Genomic DNA, 21,931 nt, shown 5'->3' with positions numbered 1-21,931 from the left:
GTGTTATTCATGATAGTACTTTTAGTTGGTACCCTTTCATTGTGATATGCTGCAGAAGTCAAGGTAAGTGGTAACTGCCCTCAGTGGCATTACATTGGTAGATTTAAACACACTGTAGCTCAATGTGAGTTCTGCGTAATGTAAGAAAATGCATACAAGTTTTGCATAACACTTTTACCCATTCTTACATCATGCCTCATGTTCAAGTGTTTTTATCGCATAGAGGAGGGGAGGAACGTAACTTCCCAACACTCCCTCCCTATGCACATACTCCAGCATTTGCTCTGGGATTGATTGTCATGTTGGATGCAAATGCTGGGAATTCCTATGGACTCCATAGGAATCCATAGCAAATGCTCCCTTTTATGCGTACATGACATATATCATTCAGTCTGTTTGCACTGCAGAGTGCAAGAGAACGGTATGCAAGTGTGTATCCTGCCTTTTTTGTCCTCTCTTTTTGCACTCTGCTATGCAAATGAGGGAACTTTGGCAGTGGAGACATGTCTACTCTTACAGCTCTCTGCCGACAAAGTACGGGGAACTCAAATATGAGCCGCACAGTCTCATGCCTGCACATTTAAAGCAAGAAGGCAAGATAAAATCAAGGTGGTCTTTTCCAATCTGTAAATAGATGGGAGCAAGGGCAACACAAATATATTCCATCATCAGATCACATGAAACCACTTACATAATCTTAAAATTGAATCTGGGACTATGGATGCAAGATTTATTATTGAGTACTGACATGATAGATAGGGAAAGTGAAGCCATCATCAGTGCCTTGAATGAACACTTATTAAAATGAGGTCAGCATTGAAACATTGGTTAGAGATATTTGATTTAATTTTTACTAACAACATAGACATCCGAATGGATGCATGGATATTTGATTATTGTAAGCCTGTGATCTAGGAACTAAAACCCAGGCTAGATAATCAGACTAGAACATTAAATTGTGCACCAGGTAGACGTAGTGGGTTGGCTTCACACTTTATAGGAAGGTTTTTGAAATTATTTAAAATACTCAAACATTTCATGCCAGAGATATTGAATCACTACTTTCCCAGTCCAACATCAGAACAAAAGAAACCTGTCTTAGATGCGTTCTAGATAAGACACTTGCAGTAGAATACTTCAGACAGAGACACAAACCATTCCTTGTTTATTTATTAATTTAAGTTATACAACACTTCTGTTTGAGTTATCTACATAAGTTACAAAAACAATACAAAATAAATCAAATGCATTACGCATGAGGTAAGAGTGTTCAGGATTAGAGGGGAAGGAAAGGGATTAAAGAGAACAGCAGCACAATGAAGAGTGGGGGGAGATCCTGACAGGGCAACAAAAGGTACCTCCCATAAGAATGGAAATAGTATGAGAATTACAATGATGCAGACAAAAGTATGCTCACACATTATAAAACATGTTTAATCCTAAATCCCGCAAAATCACCATTTGAACTTTGAAGGCTGACAGTGTTTTAATTTTGTATGGGTATCTGAAGTACAAGAGCCTTAGCCGGAGCAAAATCACAGCCAGAGTTGGAAGATGACACTGCCACTGCAGCCAATTTGTGGAAGATGGCATGGTAAGTGTTTTCATTGGTTGGAATGCACATAAGAGAGATAAAGCAGTGTAAACGTAAAAAAAGACTCTGTCTGGGGAACAGGTATACCTAGTGGGTTAGGGTGTGCCTTTAGTGAAGGTGTGTTATACCCCCAGAGGTGGCAGTCTGCATCTAGTGGGTAGGCCAAGCAGAATTGTACAGGTCCCAAAAGGTGCTTTAAAGTCATGCCCTCCAAGGTCAGAGGAAATTCTGTCAGGATATTCATTGTTAATGTTACCAGCTAAAAGTATAATCCTGATTGTATAAGGCGCATTGTGTAAAAACCTATAAAAAACTGTGTGGTTTCAGTGTTCGGGATCACATATTTGTGAAGGGGAAATTCACACCAAGTTTAAAGAAATAAGGTGCCCTATATCAACTTAAAAAACTAATTTAAAATGCTACTGATTCACTTATCTATATTTTCTACATAAAAGCAAGCTGCTTCATGGTATAGCTATAAAATGGATGACCAATGGCAGCATGTAATGTGAAAGGTGAACTTTAAAGGAGAGCTAGATTATCAGACGCTATTGCCAGGAAAACGGGAAACTATGATTGCCCCAGTTTTCTGTGTGCCTACCAATGTGGTAGATGTCCCAGAGAACAGATGTCAAAGATAATATGCACCCTTATTCACCATATAATCTATTGCCCCCTAAAGAAAACCTTTGAAAGAGACAATTGTGGCAAAGCATCAGACACAATGATACCGAACTGTACATAATGGGATTGGTCCAAAGAAATGGGCAGTTTTTAGCACTTCACTTAGTTCTGTGCACCTCTCCTTGTCCGTATTGAACATTCAACTTCTCATTTTCCAAATTGTTCAACAGGAGCAGTAGTAATACTACCATAGCAGAAGGACATGCTGATGATGAAAGAAAGAGAACAACGAAGTCTGGTGGGATGGATCTGGGATGGGTTAATCTCAGAGGCCGTGGCCTGGAATATTTAAAGGGGAAGTAACTGGGCAAATAACAGGGTTGCAATTTATCAATGTAGATGCAACTCTAGAGACCAGACAAACAAGGCTAATATTTAACACACAATTGCAGGTCGAAAGATTACATGGGACATCACTTGTGGAGAAGTGCAAGAATGACCAGCTTAGATGGATCCATGATAATTTCAATCATCAGTCCTAGCTGTAGGGATTGTAGACTAATCAGAAGTCCCTGCAAAGTTGAGGCCTGGTGAAATGTGTGTATGCTTTCCAACTGGCAGTGCCACATCGAGACTGTGAGATGTTCCTTCAATGAATATGAGCCAGTTTGAGGGACTTGAGCTGCAGCATATCAGATAAGGCTTGGTATCTGGGTAAGCAGCTGATAGGGCTAGATGATCCAGTTCCAGGAAACGCTAATCATTGCTTGGTGGGTGTTCCTGGGATGAAGCGAGACATGTGGATCGGGATCAGAAAAAACTGTAAATCGTTGCTGGGAAAACCCTTGCTGATCCAGTTTATGGAGAAAGTGAAGCAAAGCCACATACTAACTGTTAAAGATCAGATCTTCTGGGATGGGAGTGACAAAGGTTTGATACCAAATCAGATTCAAATGTTTCTTTTACCCAGCGGAAGAGCTATATGTATCCAGCAAAATACTGGAACTTGATATGAGCTTTTTTCCGCTAACCATGGCTGAGTGACACAATGTATAATGGCCTGTACAATCAAGATAAGAAGTTCATTTAACATATTACATGATACTGTTCCCTATTATTTCAGAAATGTGTTAGAACTGGTACCCGAAATACAGAGTCGATCAAAGATTAAAAATGAACTGTATGAATTACAAGCAATATTTAATCATGAAACAAATGCTTTTGAATGAGTACTACAAAAAGTTAACCTATGTAACATATTGCAATTATTGTGTCATGCAACTAAGATGCTAAAAATGGCTGACTCATATAAATGGATAATACCAATTTCAACAATACGAGTTGCACCCAGTTTCATAATCTGTAAATGGGGCTGCTTCTGGAAAAGCCTTGTCAATTATTTACAGCTAGAAAATAAAAGGACAATGCCTATACGTAAAGATAATGAACAGACAATACATTTATATATACAAATGTTAATGTTGACGGAAAGGATAACATACAAAATGAAAGGTGGACGATATTACAGATGAAATACTTTTTTATGAAAATGCTTTGTAAAGCGGATTTGGTACAAATCACACTGCAACATATGAATGCAATATAAATAGATATGGTGCAGGAACAAGGAACAGTGAGGCCTAATTGGAGGTGGAAGAAAAGTGAGAAATGAGGGCATACAATATTTATGGAAGTTGTTCCATGAGCACAAAAGAGGGAAATGTAAATGCCAGAAGTATTTTATTTCTAATGCGACATGACATACGTGAGTCATGGACAGAGAAAAACTGTAGTCATAGCTGGAAGATGACATGGTGACTAAAATCATATTTTGGGAGTTTGTGCAGTAAGGGATATGAGTGTTTGGCAGGCATATCAATTCACATAAAGCCTTTCCAGCATAACTTTAGTCTCTGTCCGTTGGACAGATATGGTCAGTGACTCATGCTGCAGCACTAATGAAGGTGAGTTAAACTGTCTGAGACTTGAAACAAGGACCACGTGGGTGCTGAGCACCCGATCAGGCCTTTTTATGTGTAATGGAAAGATCCACAAGAGATAGCGGGTCTGCATCACACAGGTGAGGCTAGAAGAATTGTACAGATCTCAAACTGTGATGTAAATCCATGTACTCCAAGGTCAGAGGATGTTTTTTAAGGAGGTTCGCTGTTAATGTATCTGACTAAATGTATCATATTTACTCTTCATTGATAGTCTCATTATGTAAAACCCTATAAAAAAACCAAGGTTTCTATGTTCGGGGACATATTTTTGTCATGGAGACTGTGCAAGTCGCTTTGTCCATTTCTGCACAGCTGTATGGAAATAAATCCTGTCTCTAACTTTGATGCCTGAGGTTGATTACAAGGTGATGGATTTGGGTTTCTACAGAACCATTTTATAGCCAATTCACAAACCCCACAGAAAGGTAACATTATGAATGGCCAACCAGATCCACACACTAGGGAAAGAAAAATGAGCTACTGAAGCAACTTAACAAATTATTTTGAAGACAGTTTTGATAGAATGCATGAAGATTGTTTTATTTTTTTTATTTTTGTGATCCAGTAGTCAATGTTCCAGCTCCCAACCAATTTGTGTCTTACGTGATATATAAAAGAAATACCTCCCAAGAAGTTCAAATCCTCTATTTTATAAATATCTTTCCGGGTTCACCATATGTTCTTTTTTAAATGAGCATAAGTCAACCTTATTACATTTAATTATTTCTAGGCTGTCAGAAGCAACTGCTTCGGGAGAGAACAGTGCGGCTTGATGCCAATCCACATCGCATCACGAGTCTGCCTGAGCCCAGTACTGGAGGTTGATGCTGCGGCAGTGGCTTGTGGTACATCAGATTGATGGCCTAGTAGAGGTGAATGCAGGAGCAGAAGCAGCGAGGCTGCTGTGATAGATTCCCCTTCTAATAGGCGCATGGTATGTTATCACTGTAGAGTGGTACTGCAGGAGCACCACAGGGGGTGAATTGGCTGTGCATGGCAAGGGTATGGTAGCAAACAACTGCTGAGTATGCATGCTTTTAACTCATATAGGGACAATGTATCATGTGTTTATCTACTTGGCTCTACCTTGCCATGTTCTTTATTTTACAGCACTTCATAGCACCTTAGCTTAATGCCACACATATCTAAATATATATTATATTATATAAATCTTCATACTGCAATGCATTTTATTGGTGACACCCAAGGGGTTGTCAATTGGCTAGTCCCAGAGAATGCTCATCAATAAGGCAGAAACAGAGCTGCATCACTGACTTTGGCCCTCATTACGACCCTGGCGGAAAGTGACTGACCGGACCGCCACAGCGTAAATAGCGTTTCCGCCATTGCACGACGGAGCAAAGTGCGGCTAATTCCGACCCATCGGGCACGAGCACTACTCCATGGCGGAAGTGCAATGTCCGCGATGGCGGAAATGTCCCCAAAACGCCCCCCACCGCCGTCGTACGGCGCCCTAGGTGCAATTCCGCCACCCATCTAAGCGGTCACCGTAATGAGCGGCAATCGGAAAGTACGGTGACCGTAAATATACGGAAACGGAAGTAAAAACATGGTCCCGGAACGGGAAACAGCACGCCGTACACCTATAAAATCAGAATTCCCACACAACCATTAAAAATACTACCCTGAGACACATCACAACCCGTCATCCACCCTAGTGAAAACAATAACAATGGGAAAAGTAGCGAAAAAAGCGTGCGACCGCAAGCGGCAGGTCCACTTCTCCCGTGAGGAACTCACCGTGCTCACAGAGACCCTCCAGGAGAATGCTGCCGTCGTCTTCTCGACGCAAATGACCAGGACGGCACTTGCGAACAAGAAGGCCATATGGGCCCTGGTGGCACAGCGGGTAAGTGCGGTGGGGACCGCACCCCGCAACCCACAGCAATGCAGAAAGCGATGGGACGACCTGCGGATACGCGTCCGGAGCATACTTTCTGCCAACCGAAACATTGCCACAGCCACCGGGGGAGGATCGGAATCACCCATCAAGTTGACCCCCTGGGAAGAAATCTGTGCCTCCACCATTGGAATGGAGAGTATAGAGGGAGTCGGAGGGATGGAGAAAGGAGTGCAGACATCCGAAGAATCAGGTAGGTGGGCCAAATAAAACAATGCTAAAACCACAATGTCCAATCATGTGAAGTACCATGTGTCCACATAGTGCAACAGTAACACATGTCCATGAGAACGTCCACATACATTGGCCTGATAGCGCACTTTAAAACGCACAATAAATACATAAATAATTAAAAACCCTAAAAACACCCTCTACACGTGCAGCATGCACACCCTAACTGCAGGCTGCAAAACAACTTCATCCTCAATCCACACAAAAATGAAACCACCTCCAAGGCCCCGACCCAAATCACCCTCAGGTACCACCCCAATGCATGTGATACATTGCCATTCCAATTTCAACAGACCCATTAATAACGCTCGCCCTCCTTTACTCCACCACAGGGTCCGATTCAAACGACGAGCTCCAGGACACCCCTACCAGCACACCTGCAAAGAGGGCCAAGACCAACGGCCAAAGACCCTCCACCTCAGCTGCACGCATCAAGACACGCATCAAGACATGGCAGCAGCACAAATCAAGTGACAGCACACAGGAGGGAACTTCAACAGGCACCCCAGCAGCCAGCATGCCCACAACAGCACCACCACAGGTCCCCCCAATGGATGCCACAGAAGGCACTGCTTCTGGTGGCAGCAGCACCATAGGTGACACTGCATTAATGGCAGCATGCTCCGACACAGAAAACGGGGATGTCGAAGTAAGATCCATCCATGACCTGTCTCAATCCCCCTGTTTGTTCCATCCCGTACACCATGAGGATACCACGCAGGGGCACCCACAAGACGACGACTGGCCATCCCCCACAAGCCCTGTGGCAAGGCAACATGAGGTCACCAGCCCCTCTGTGACACCACCGCAAATGGCCATGGCCCAGCAGAGGCAACAGTCCCTCGACCAGGTGATCGTGCAACAGCAGCAACTGGCCACGCTCCTCAAGGACCATGCTGATGAATGTGGGGGTACTAAGTCAGCCATAGAAACATCTACTGAGACACTTAGGGCAGAAATGGAGAGAAGTACAGAGACACTAAGGGCACAAATGGAGAGAAGCACCGAGAGCCTGAGAGTACAAATGGAGAGAAGCACCGAGAGCCTGAGAGTACAAATGGAGAGAAGCACCGAGAGCCTGAGGGGGGAACTGCATGCGACGTCCAAAGACGTATGTGCTTAACTTGCCGCTGTGCGCCGTGTGCTCACTGAGCTCTCACAAACCCTCAGGGACATGCATGGACGTGAGCAGGCAGAGACATCATCCGTTGCAAGTTCCGTCCAGGGCAGCCCCCAACGTAGATCTGGGAGGAACCTGCGCTCCACAGGCAGGGGTGCCCCTGATACCCGGAGAGGGGGCTTGCAATAGCGTCTGCCCACTGACAATGAGCACCTTTGGACACTGGTGTTCGGGGGGGAGGTAGGAGGGTGGAGGGGGTATGTTAGGCTCACTTGGGTGGCGGGTAGATGGGGTGTGTAACATAATTTCACATATGCGATAAACATTTCACTATCATCCAATGAGATGTGTGGACATTGATCTTTGTGTACGAGGCCATTATAGGTGTACAGTCCATATTGTGCATGTTCCAGACACACACAGTGCCACAAGTCCCGTGTCCATGTATCAGCCACCAGGCGTGAGTGCTAGAAGCCTGTGCCTCGCGGACTCCTTGAGGTGCTGCCACATCCCCACCCTCATCATGACCATCTACAGGTGCTTGCAGTTCTGCGTCAGGGGGCATGGGCACATTTCTACGTACGCACATGTTGTGTAGCATGACACATGCCATGACCATCTTTGCCACCTTCACATGGCGGTACAGGAGTGCCCCGCCAGACCTGCTGAGGCAGCGGAAACGAGTCTTCAGTAAGCCGAATGCCTGCTCTATGACTACACGGGTACGTGAGTGGGCATGTTTGTAGTCCTCCTCAGGCTGGTTCTGTGGGTTCCGGAGTGGTGTAAGGAGCCATCTCTTCAGTGGATACCCGGCATCACCTGTATGTGGACAATAAAGGATGTTTGTGGAATGACATTGCTACGTACGCCCCCCCCCCCCTTCCTGCCAGGTCATTGCCGCATCACATACCCCACATTATCATGCATGAAATGAGACTCACCGAGTAGCCAGGATCTGTTCCCTGCGTGTCGCTCCATGTAGCGTGGTATTGTAGAGTTCCTCAAAACCATAGAATCATGGGTTGATCCAGGAAATCGGGCACAACAATGGGTAATGATCCTGTTGGAGTCACACACCATTTGTACATTCAGAGAATGAAATTGTTTTCGGTTGCGGTACTGGGCCTCCATGGCATGCGGGACGACCAATTCCACATGGGTGCAGTCGATGGCACCAATGCAACCCGGTATGCCGCCAAGTGCATGGAATCCCACTTTTGTGTTCGTAATTTCCTGCTCCGAGCGTGGTAGAGAGATGTAGTCGTCTGCGTGCTTCAGGAGGGCATCGAGCACTTGCAATAGTGTCCGTGAGAACACTGGCTGTGAAATGACATGCAACTGTCCGACTGTGTGCTGGTAGGTGCCTGTGGCCAGGAAGTGGAGTACAGACACCACCTTCAGTAGGGGTGGAATGGCGGTTGGGCTATCTATCATGCTGACAAGGTCAGCCTGTGTCATATCCACAATGGCGGTTATGGTGTCCCGATCCAAACGGTAGAGGGTGTGGATCTGCTCATCCGTGAGGTTGAACGGATGTGCTCGGAGGCGTGGGATTGCGGGCTGCCTGCGTGGTGGTAGTGGCTGTGCTGGCGGGCCTTGCTGGCCCTGCCTTGCCCTCCTCCTCCTCCTGCGTCTCCTCTGTGCGGCCGGTTGTTGTAGTAGTTGCTGTTCGTCTTCTTCTTGAAGTTGGAGTACTTGCAGTGCAATCAGGTCCCCCAGGGCCAACATCGCTAGTCCTGCCGGTAGCATTTTGGTGTGGGTGTGGGAGGGGGTTGGGTGTGCAATTTATGTGTTTTCAAGCTCTATTGCCTCCACCTGTGGTGATTCATTCCACCTGTGCAAGCTGCAATCCCCTTTGGGCGAGCACGTCCCGCACACAACGCTGCAATTCGACGCATGGCATCTTGCTATTACAATCATGTATATGATCCCGATGGCAGTGAAATATTGGTTCATATGTTCATTCTGCTATGGTTCCATTGTTTCACATACTATCTTTGCAGTCGCGAACAAACTTGTGAAGGGTCAGTGGAATGTAGTGCTCGATTAACGGTGGACCCTCATGCAGCACTGTACCGCGGTTCACCGACGGGCGAGGCGTCCCATTTGTGAGTGAAGCCAGTTTGCATTTACACACAATGCCGCACTACATGGATGAATTTGTGATTTCGAGCGGTCACAGATGCCTTTCCGACGTGATGTTGCAAATGAGGTATTCGAAGGACGGCGCTTTCGGTCTTCAGCTAGCGGCGAGGAGACGCCCACAGGTCTGACTGCAAATATAACGTTCTATTGTTTAGTGTCCTTGGGACAGGGGCCATGGCGAGAATGCAATGATTGATATGAATAGTATGGGATGCGCAATAGCGTAGTGGACGATAAGGCAGGACGTTCCCAAATACATCTTACTTCACAACACTGAAATCCCGGCCTGGAGCACAGTGGATTTTGCAGACTGCATTACGCACAGACTCAATGGAAATTTCACATGTGATGTGAGTAAATAATCAGGCGTTTTCATACAGGGATGAGGAAATGATGTATGGATGCATGGACAGATGATTTAAAGGAGAGTTTGCCATGTACAGGGCTTTTTGGAATCTATCCACCTCACCTGCGCTATGTGATGCAGAGCTGCCATAGTGGGACCATCGTCTATCTGCCCTTGTTGTACCCTCCCTGTCTCGACGCGCCTTCATACACTTGTGTCTATGCACGTTACTAATCCCATCGAATGGATTCTGTTTAGACAGACGCATGCACACAAGCACTCGTGTGTAATAGTGTTTCCAGCTCGATTTTCATAGTTATGATTCGCAAGTGATTTTTGGGTGGGAATAATCCTTTGGAGTGGGCTAGCATGCATATGGCTGTAGATTTAGTGTGATCATTGAAGTGAGTAATACGAATCAAGTTCTGATGGCCTACTATTCTTTTTCATTTCATTTGGGTGACAGGTATCTCCTCCCCTTTTGCCGCTGCCATCTATATGCCACTCCTGCAGATGGCTTTTACTCCCGGCACCTGCTGCTTCGAGTTAATCAGTGGAGCACCATTACGATCTTATGGGACGATCGCCAATGGGCCACATGCCCTTACGCAGTACTAGTGGCTAAGAGCAACATTTCGAGCTTTCAGCTGGACTAGTGCCTACCTAATGGGACGGCCCTGCCGTTCTAGGCGCTTCCATGTTGCCTTTTTGAACGTGAATGTAGCCCCTGTGTACCATGAAGGAACAGGGCGTCACACAAGAAGAAGCTGGTCATTTATTGCGGATGCTGCCCACAATGATGAAATGTATTTTGGGGTTCATGTCCTAATGGCTCTATGGGCTTGGTGATTTTGTGGTGCATTAAATGTCTATTCTGATTTTAACCGTGTAGCGTTCTTCTTTGCAAGTAATGTAGCATATTCCTATTTGTGGTGCGATGTTTTGTGAGAAGATCTGCATTGGGTTCCGGCTTCTGAGTATAGTTGCGTGGTACTGTACTGGCCGCGTTTGCCTACGAAGCCCAGTGTGGTCAGGGATAGGGGCTACCATTGTGACTGTTTTAATGATGTCCTGCTCATGGGCGGGGGATTGGCTTTTGTGTAACAGATGCCGGTCATCCAGGTGGATTGGTGGAATGATGTGATTATCAGAATATGGCTGGTCACAGGTGCCTGTGTTTGCGTGCGTTTCTTGGAGGGAGACTGAGGTCATGTCCATTGGAATGGCTTCTGTATTCGTGCCATCTGTGCCCTGCAGCTCCCATTGGCCCCTCTTGAGATGTGCCTGGCTGCTCAGTCACTCTGCCAACTTGTGTGGCACATGCTTATGCTGATGGTTGGTTGGTTTACTGGCAGGAGTACAGGGCTGGTGCAGTCTCCCTCAGGATACTGCTTTGTATGTTGCCTTACACTGGTGTCAGTCGATGGGGGGGCCTGTTTTTGTTTGTCTCATTTTTCTGCTCATGTTGCTGTACTTGAACCTTCACATGCCTGTGCTGCATCAGTGCGGCAATGGTGCCATGGCATGAATGGATGGCCACTCACAAGGCACTTGGAGCCCCTAGATTCATTTGTTCGTTGGCATGCATGGGTGGCTTGTACATTTCACTGGTTGCATTTGTGTCTTCATTGCACCTACGAGGAGTTGTGCAATGTGGCCAGGGAGTGGTGTACAGGCACTCAGTAGGGCCGTTTACGGTTGATTCGCGAAGCCGTACTTCTCACCATGGCGGAATGGTACATTCCGCCATGCTTGATGGCGTTAGGTACATGTCCGCTTGGATCGGAATTCGCGTACCATTACGCCCTGGTGGTAATTACGGTTTGGCATGGCGCGCGTGCGCGTACTTGGTGCAGTTAGCGTTGGCGTTCACTACGGTGTCGCTAATGGCATCGTACTTTACGGTGACGGGTCATAATCGCACCGAGCGCTATTCGATGGCGGTATTGCATGTCCGCCATCGTTTTTCGATTTCCGCCAGGGTCGTAATGAGGGCCTTTGTCTTCAGAATATCAGATGCAGGTGTGTAATTCACCCTGTCAAAACAGGGGATCAAAGCAGGTGGTGGAGGTCATTTTCTCAGAATGCATTAGAAGCGTACAAATAGACCTATCAAAGTGGTATCCCAGCAGACAGATGCAGGATCCAAAATGAGATAGATCCAGATTTTACAAATTCACCTGACCTCTCAATGTGTCTTAGCCATTCTATTCTAAAAGATCATGTTTGTATTTGTTGGCTCGCATATGAAAGACTATGAGCTTTCCCCTCCATCAAATTTAATTTGAATACTCTTCCTGGTGATACATTATATTTTGGTCAAACCTACATCCCACAAGGTTACCATTGCTGCAATATTGGGTTTGGGAGTGACACTGGACTCAATGAATAAAAAGAGTTCCATGAACATGAAGGTGCAAGAGACTAGACCCTGCAAGGTGACATTTTAGACATTGGGGGTCATTACGAGTTGGGTGGTAAGGGATACCGGGCACCGGTAAGGAGACCGGTGCCGGTAATCCCTTACCGCCCGATTCCGAGGTCCCTTGGAGAGAACTTTCTGACCACACGTTCCTTACGGGTCCCGCTAAGGGACCAGGGCGCTAATAACGGGCTTGCCATTCGCAAGCCCGTTATTAGCGCCCTTCCCATTCCCATTGAGCCCTATTGGTGCTCTAATGGGAATGGTGAATGGTATGTTCAATGCGGACTTACCGGTCCCGCCAGGGTCGGACTGCACCGGTAAGTCCCCATTGAACTAGACCGGTGCCAGACCCGTTATTGGAGGCAGCCATGGAGCAAATAGCGCCATAGCTACATCCAATCTCGGAATGAGGCCCATTGACCCTTTCAAGGAGGCAATGGCCAAAACTCAGACAAGATTGAAAGGTTTGTTTCACCATAAAAGTCAAGTTAATCTTACCCAGTCCTCAATGACTCTCAATTGCAGACTACGAGGGTACTTGTCAAGCTCAATAAATCTCCTAAGTCCCCATTTTCACAGAAAAGGGATGGTTTGAGGCAACTCTTATTCTGCCTGTATCGTTAACAGCCCCTGTGGCTGATGGGGGGATCATGTGCACGTCCAGTTTAGCCTAGCCTAAATTGGTCCTTTCTGATATGTGCAAAGGGGAAAAGGTGCAGAGGTGCTGGTTGTATCCAATCATTTCTCAGGAACTCTGAGTCATGCATCTTTTGACCAAATGAATATCTCTGTGCTTACCTTGAAGGTAGTAATGGATCCCTGGGTAAGCAATTTCTCAAATATCATCAGCAGGAGATGGAGCATGAACCATAGTGGGCCCAAGATGGAAGGAATGTGCAGTGTGAAACAGTCCAAAAGCTGAGTGTTGGCCAGTGAAATTACTGTGTCCCTAGAAGTCATTCCAACAATGTCCACTGATGCTCTTACCACTGCAATAGCTCTGACAGACATGAGCGGATCTGTTAGATGTGTTCCCTGTGACAATCGAGTCACACCTTCAAATAGTTGCCAAACTGTTTCAATGGAGGATGAAAGGAGAAATGAAGCCCTGAAACCCACCCAAACATCAAAGGTAAATACCTCTCCCAATCTACAATTTAATGAAACAAGGAGACATCTTTTGCACTGGCTTACCAAGCTGAGCAAAGGAGTGGACCCATCCACTTCATGTCTAATTTACATAAGCAAATGTATACTATCGGTCTCCGCTTTGAATTTAGTGTCGCGTTCAAATAAACAAAGGGTGACTGAAAATCTAATAATCGATTCTGATTGGTGACTCAGTGGCAACCTTTGTCTGTTCATCATGCAATGGAAGAAATGAAGCTGTGCAAAACACCACGTATCCCAGGTGTTGTGGCCCATGGAATTCACCTAACAGATTTGCTTGGTGACAAAATAAATATGTTACTGCTTAATATTCCCGATCCTGCAGAACCATAAAACCGGGCTGGCTTATGGACCATGGTGTACAGGTGGTAAAGCAGCAAGCATGGAAAAGGTACACTCTTGAGATATGACCTAAAACTGGTGAGCAGGCTGAGAGCAAATGAATTAGACAAGCCTAAAAATGTAAACCTCCTTGGGTGTGGCACATGTAGTTTGATATCTTTCATTAGAATGGGTGACTCAATCATGAACCCCTTCTGTAGAAAACGATTATTCCTACCCAATGGTGTTTATGAACCGGATGTGATAAAGTCTACACCCTTGCATACCGGAGGCACAAGGGTTGTGTGTCAGGCTATATAGGATCAGCCTCATGGCGTCCAAGGCTGCTGATGATACAAGAAGCATCCACCAACATGTCCTCAACTTGCCAAAAGCTGAACCTGTGTCCTTTGTCTATGTCAAATCTCCCCCTGGGCAGATCAAACCCCTGGAAGAAGCACTCAATTGACATTGATCAAACCTCAAACCTCTGTCAATAGGTGACTGCTTGGGCAGAAATCTCAAAACAGTAGTGAAAAGCTCCACACAGTACTGTAGTACATCTTGGTTGGATATCAAACTCATGTAACAGAATGTTGCTGATATGCCCCAAAAATGGTGTCATCTGCATTTTATAGCTTGCATTTTTGGATTTCACTCATTCATCCTGCTGAACCTTGGGGCCAGGTTGGCTATCTTATTCTTTTGAAAATTGCTGATAAGGAGGTGCAGGCAAGTAATCTGGGTGGTTTACATATCTCATGCAGAACTGAAACACTTGTGTACGAGCACAATATAAATACAATATCAATATCATTATCAATATCAACTGGGTCATGTAGGCATTCTGTGGAGTGTAAACTCAACACCAAACATGCAATGGCAGTAGAGTTTCTTCTTTTAAAAGGGGAGCTACTCAGAGTTATACATGTTTACACCTATTGCAAGAAGTCAATGACGTTTTACCGCTTTTAGTCAATTTACTGGATGAGGCTATATCCCCCCTGAATGGCAGAGAGGAATTTTTCATCTGTGGGTATTCGAATGCCAAAATGGGTCTTTGGGAGGGGAATCCAGGAGGGCAGTATCAGAAATTCAGTGGTAATGGTCTTAGGTTGTCAAATGTATGCACCGTTTTGATTTAGATATATGTTAACCTCAAAATAAATTAGTCTTGGATTCTATGACTCAGCCTACATATGAAGCAACAGGGATGAATTCAGTGATTGGTTATGTTTTTTCTTCCTGTGGAAGAATGGTCAGCCTATGGGAAGTTAGTAATGTGACCTAGGGTTGAGAGTTATCATAATGCACTCTGTTTATATAAATATCTAGATGAGACTCGTAGAAGGGCAGACTCTGTGGAAGAGGTCCTCACTCTCAATAGTGAGGGTTAGGTGTGGACCAAGACTGGCTAATGTTTTTCTTTGTGGCTTGATCCGACTGAAGCGAAGGGGGTTGTGAGAGGTGATTTATAAAATCATACATTTATACAAGTCCTTCTTGCAGTCTGGCTGAAGGAATGGAGTTGGTGTGGGTCAGTTGTATGAAGTGCTTATGTCTTTCCCTTCACCATTTGTTCCAAAGAAAAGTGAGAACAATTTAACAAGTCCTTAAATGAGCAACATGTTTTGGGCTGGTTTGACAATGAATGTGCTGATGTAAAGAGTGCACTGCAAAAAGCATTTAAACAAAGTGGGAGTGCTGAGGAGATCCCTATTCTAAAAAAGAAAAATACAAATCCCTTTTTGTTCAGAAGATGAAGGATTTTGGGAATCACAGTTGGCAACATCTTGGCAGAGCTTCAAGTGATAAATACATTCTTTTGGGGGGGTGGCACAGGGACTTGGGCTATACATGTCATATTGATGAAAATATCTCTGAAGATGAATGGTCAACTCATTTCACATGGATATTTTGGGGCGGTTGTTGCTGAACAGCTAGCTCATACAGGTAAGACATGGGGAATTGTCTGAATGGCCTGAAAGAAACAAATCTATATTCACTGAGTCATGGGCCTCTGTTACATGATGCATATATGTTTACATGAGAAGATCAATCAATAAAAATAAGCCATAAATCATCTAGCAAGCAGTCAGGCCCCCAACCCAAACATGATACCAGCAGAACTATTTACATACTCACATGACTGGTGAGTCCATCTGCTCAAAGCAATTAGTCTGCTTTTTGTGGGAATTGGGGTGTACCCTGCATCATGGTCCAATTCTATCAATATACCTCTTCATCATAACATACCCATTCACAAGGTATCTTCCAACAGTCTGATCACTCGGAGATAGAGTGAAATTAAATCACTACAGGCAGAGATGGGGCACTTTTCAGGATGTTTGCAGGAGATAGGGACCAGGTTTCCATGCTTGAAGATCATATGGAGGGTCTGAAACACCTGCAGGGGAGGGTCTAAGAGCTTGAGGCGAACGTTAATGAGCTAGAAGACAGGAACAGCAGAAATAACATGAGGGTGTTTGGCATTCCTGAAGGTATGGAGGGGCAGGACAAGAAAAAGTGGATGGAAAAATGGCTACCCTTTTTCCTCAACATACATTTTTTGCTGGCACTAGAGACTCAAAGAGCTCACCGAGTGCGTCTCCTGCAGCCCAAACGAGGAGTGGGCCTGAGGCCTCTCATTGCTTGCTTCTTCCGCCATTCTCTGGTACTGCAGATCCTGGATAAGGTGAAATAAGCAGGGGTGAAGCTGTCTCTGCAGAACCAATCCATCTCAATTGTAACTTCTCCAGACACAAGATGATGAAATGGAGATGGTTCCTGGACTTGCAGGAAGAGTTGAGAAGAAATGAGCTGCGATTTGGGCTATATCCTCCGTAGAGGATGCAGCTCTCTAACGCGGCAGGACTTTCCAAATTCTTCGATGACCCTGTGGACTTGGAAAGATATCTGAAGGCGACTAGAGGAGAGCGCAATAGGTCTGACATGGGTATGAGCTACTCCCCGAGTATTACAGGCCCACCTGGAGCAGGATGGGGGCAGCAGTCAGAGGTGGGGTAGATGCTGAGAGCGTTGCCATGCCTCTCTTGCATCAAATTCCAAAAAGACCCACCTCACAGGTTTTGATCCAGGTCTGTTGACAATGCTCCGTGCAATGAAGGGGAGAAGGGTGTGAATGAAAATGTTAAATCCTGCTTTCCACTGAAACCCAAGATGCTGTCTTCTGAGGTGACCTGGAATGGGGTGCGGTATTATAGGATTTGGAGAGGTATCCTTGTGTTGAGGTACAGTTGTCATGATTATGAGTTGATCCGTTACTGTTATGCCGTATGGTTATAGTCTTTATAGCTGGTGCCTGGGGGGCATTTCCTGAGCAGCTAGGCCCATCAAATGGAGGCAAAGTTCATGAGGCTAGGCTGATATCACACAGGGTTTCCTGAGGTTCATGGTGAAGTTTGTCTTGTGGAATTTGAACGATTTTCGTTCACCTATTGAAAGTCAAAAGTTGCTGACACATTGAGGAGATTGGGAATGCAGATAGCCCTGTTACAATGGACTCATCTTTTGAGGGATGGGTGAAACTTGCTGAAGAAGCTGTGGGTCAGCCAGGTGATGGCATCGGAGGTGGTAGGGTGTAAAGGGGGTGTGGTGGTGTTCATACACACAAACTGCAAGTATCAGGTGAAGGAGGTTCATTTAGATATCGGGGGAGATGGCTATTAGCTAGAGGAAAGCTGGACGACACCCGCTAACCATTGTGAATACATATGGTCCACATATGACCAGGACAGTGGGTTTTGGGGATCTCTGATCTTGGCGGTGCAGTGCTTAAAAGGGAAATCATTGCTTTTGGGTAGGGACTGTAACTTGCCAATGGATTTGGTTCTGGATAGGGAGTCTTATTCCCTGCTAAAGTTGACCAGTATGCATAATCCTTTCAAGAGGCTGGTGGTGGATAATGACTTAGTGGACGTGTAGTGAATGTGTAACCCAGAGATGCAAGAATTTACTTTCTTTTCTCCTCCGCACAACTCACACTCCAGAATCGACTATATTTGTGTGAGAAAGATTTTGATGGCACAGATACAGGGTGCAGACATATCCGCAATCCTTATCTCAGATTGTGCTCCAGTAGTGTCAGATTGTGAGTTGGTCAGGGCACGGTGGAAGAATAACAGATGAAGGCAAATTGTGGACCTTCTGATGAATCCGGACTTCATTCAGTCCATTGAAGCCTTTACAGAGGACTTTCATCAGTGTATTGTGGCTAAAGGTCTCTCATTGGGTTTAGTCTGAGACGCCTATAAAGCCGCGCTTCGGGGGAATATCATTGGTTATGTAGCAGCGCAGAACAAATTGCTAAAGCAGAGGCCTGTACGAGGCTCTCAGCTATAAAGTGCAAGGAGGTGGGGTGCATGAATTCCCTGACTCAGGGCAGGTCGATGGCCCTGATGTGGAATACATTTGATTACAATAAGCAGTGCTCCAACAAGGTGGCAGGGTTGCTGCTCAAAGACACCTCTACATGTTATGGCACAGCGAACAAGGCGGGGAAGCTATTGGCGAATTACCTGAAAGTGAGACGGCAGAACAACTGGACGGTCACAGTGGAAGAGTCGAGTGGAGTTATTACGGATAAAGAGGGGATCGACCAGGAGTTTGCAACCTTTTCCCGGACACTGTATACGCCTGAATCCACACCCACTACTAGTCAAATAGACCAATATTTGGGGGGGTCTCCATCCTCCCTTAAAGAAAGGGTACACGAGGGTGACCTGACCACGTTAGGGTGGAATATAACAAGGGAGGAAGTGTAATTGGCAATAATCAAATTGAAGAGGGGAAAGCCCCAGTTTCGGATGGACTGCAGATCGATTTCTTTTGTATGTTTGTTCAGTTGCCGGAAAGACTGATGTAGCTGTACTGAGGCTATATCAAAAGGGACTACCCCCAAGGAACGTTCTAAGAAGCAATGATCCATGTGATTCCAAAGCATGGGTGTGGCCAGGCTAGTGAAAAACTACAGACAAATTTCCCTGATTAACACTGCTGCGAAGGTTTTTCCATGGTTTGGCCTAATGGCTGGAGCCAGTATTATCTGCGCTGGTCTGTAAAGAGCCGTCCGGTTTTGTGAAAGGGAGGCAATACGTGGTAAATATGCATCTGTCGTCTACCATATTGGACTTAGCAGAAACGTCCATAAACTCTGGGGAGCAGTAACACTAGACGCCAAAAAGGCCTTTGACGGGGTGGGGTGGCCTTTCTTGATGGACACCTTGAAGTGGCATGGAATAGATGCACGCTTTATTGACTTGTTGCGTACCCTGTATTGGCACCCTCGATCAGCTCTGTATGTAAATGGTGTGTTATTGCTCTTCTTTTCCCTTAAGCGTGGAACGAACCAGGGATGCCCACTATCGCCACTACTATTTGTGATCTCACTGGAGACCTTCTCATAATGCATTAGGGCCAGGTAAGAGATTTGAGCGGTGGGGGCCAGGGAGGTGAAGTTTGAGGTAGCAGCGTATGCGGTTGATATTTTGTTATTGGTGGAAGACCCGCAAACGTCGCTACCCCCGTCTTGCAGGAGATTGGGTTGTATTCGGCAATGCCTGGGTATAAACTGAATGCGGAGAAGATTTAAATTGTGCCGTTGAATACTCTCTGTCTCCGTTCTCACTGTGAGGGAGCTGGGTTCTTGTGGAGCCCTGAGGGGATTAAATATCTAGGAATCACATTTCAGAGGGAACTGGGGAGCATGGTGAAAGCAAATGTGGATGAGGTGTGATCCAAGGTGAAGGCCCTCTTGTTGAAATGTATGCCCCATCGATGCTACCGGTGAGTGGCTGTCTGAGTTTTTTAAAGCCCTAAAACAGGTGCTAGAGTGGTTCTCAGATGTTCCACATTGGAATGTGCCTCATTGGCTGCACTGCATATGGACAAGGAAATTCTGTGGCTAAAAGGGAAGAAGGGGTTGCGGAGTTGCTTAGTCATCAATGCTACTTGGGCAGCACTGGGGATATGGCTCGATGGGACGTGGCCAGGTGGGGAGATGACCCGGGGCCAGTCGCTGTGGTATAATGAGGATATTCAAGTGGGCGGGAAAGCAGGCCCAAATGGCGTGCTGCAGGATTGTTGTATGCTGAACAGATATGGGCGGAAGAGGGTTTAGTCACTTTCCAGTTTTTGAGAGACAGGTACTGGTTGGCAGCAGGGGAGTTTCTGCGGTATAGAGAGTTGGTGGCCCGGGGTAGGTGTACAGGTGGGATGAGTGCCCCTGGAGGGAGTGGTATGAATGCAGGTCCACCCCAGTCAGTGACCTCGATAAATTCTGCACTGTCTGCCTGGGTTAGAGTACATGCCAATGTGGCAATTGAGGAAGTTTGCGCAAGGCTGTGTGGAGAGTAGTTTCCGGTAGATAGTTGGACTGACATATGGACAAAAATCAGACACCTGTCTAGGTTGACGTTGCATACTCGGACCCTATTTATGATATACGATAAAGCCTTGTTTACTCCATCGAAGTTGGGCGGAGGATCTAAGAGCGTCACAGCACGTTATGTTGGTCATGTAGGGAGGTGGAGGGCACATTGAAACACATGATACTTGATTGTATTTTCACATCTGGTTTCTGGGGATCTGTTTGCTGCAGATAGTGCAAATACGTAACTTACCCCTACCTTTGTCCCTAGTGGCTATATTGTGTGGCAGTGTCCATCCAAGGTATAAGGGTAGCGAGGCTCAGGTCCTCCTGCTGCACTTGTTAATCACTTTTGCCCTCAAGCAAATCACAGGCAACTGGAAGGCCCTACACTCTTTGTCCAAAAGGTTCTGGTGGAACATGGTGGCATATACGCACAGGATGGAATCCTTCCCTGATACAGAAGGACCAGGATAACAAGCAGAAAAAGGGGGTGCAGGCCCTACTGGAGGGCTTTATGAAGACGAAAGAGTGGAATCTGTGACTCAGGCTCTTGTGCCAGGAAGAGAGGGGGGTGAGTGTTGGGGAGTAACCACAGAAAGCCATGGGGAACCATGGGGAAACTTGAGGGGCCAGGTGCTGGTACAAGGGAGGATGGTACATGGTGAGGACAAGGGGCTCCATGTTTTATCTGCTGAGGTGGGACTGGTGTGGGCGGATGGTTCGAGGAGGAATATTTGTGCTATGTCCCGAGGGGAATGGGTTTTGTATTACTGGAATGTCTTGGAGGTGTTGTAGTATCTGCTCTTGTCTCTGTTCTTTCTGTCTCTGTTCTTTCTATCTTTTATCTGTTTCTTTCCCGCGTGTGTCACTCCCTTCCTGTCCTCTTTCCCATCTCCTTGTCTGCTTCTTTCCCCTGACTGCATTCTAGTGGTCGGATCTTCCTCTTCCTCTCTATTTTTCTCTTTTCTCTTCTTTTTCTTCTTTTTACTACAACTTCTGGTTATTGGGGTTAGTTAGCGTAGCAATTAATGTGTTAATTATGTAATTAATCATTTGGAGGTAGTTAGCCAGTGAGTAGGGTGTTTAAGGCCCCTTTAGGTGATGATTGTTGGCATTGATTTTCTGTGATTTCCTTAACTCTCTGATTTGCTGATATTTTCTGTGAGCATGTTTTGTGATTAATTGTGTTTGTATGAATTTGGAAATACATCTTTGGAATACAAATTTTGAAATTGAAAAACAGAATGTATTCCCTGGGTTAATTTCATTAACAAAGTTTTGGTTATTTTCTTGTTTTTCTTAATTGCATTGAAATGTTGGGTCATTCATCTCCAGCACATGTGGCAGAGTTATATCTTGAGGTAGATCTATCCTACCCATGGGTAAGCTAGGGGTATTTTGTGGAGGAACTTGACCTGACTCTGACTATGGTTGGTTGGGAGGGTTGTGAGATCTCAGCATGAGTCATTAAGCTTACAGCTGCTCTGTTTCTTCATCATGGGTTCTTAATCCCTGTTTAAATTCCCTCAACCCATCCTTCCTTCAGGCGACCAATTTCTCTGGATGATTACTCTGGGGAAATTCTCCAGAATCAATCTTTCTATAGGTGAGTGGCTCATCACCTCTTTGCTAATCATCAG

This window comes from Ambystoma mexicanum, chromosome 7q (assembly GCF_040938575.1).
Source record: "Ambystoma mexicanum isolate Mex_15411 chromosome 7q, UKY_AmexF1_1, whole genome shotgun sequence".
NCBI lineage: Eukaryota > Metazoa > Chordata > Amphibia > Caudata > Ambystomatidae > Ambystoma > Ambystoma mexicanum.
Note: the sequence above shows the minus strand (reverse complement) of the source record.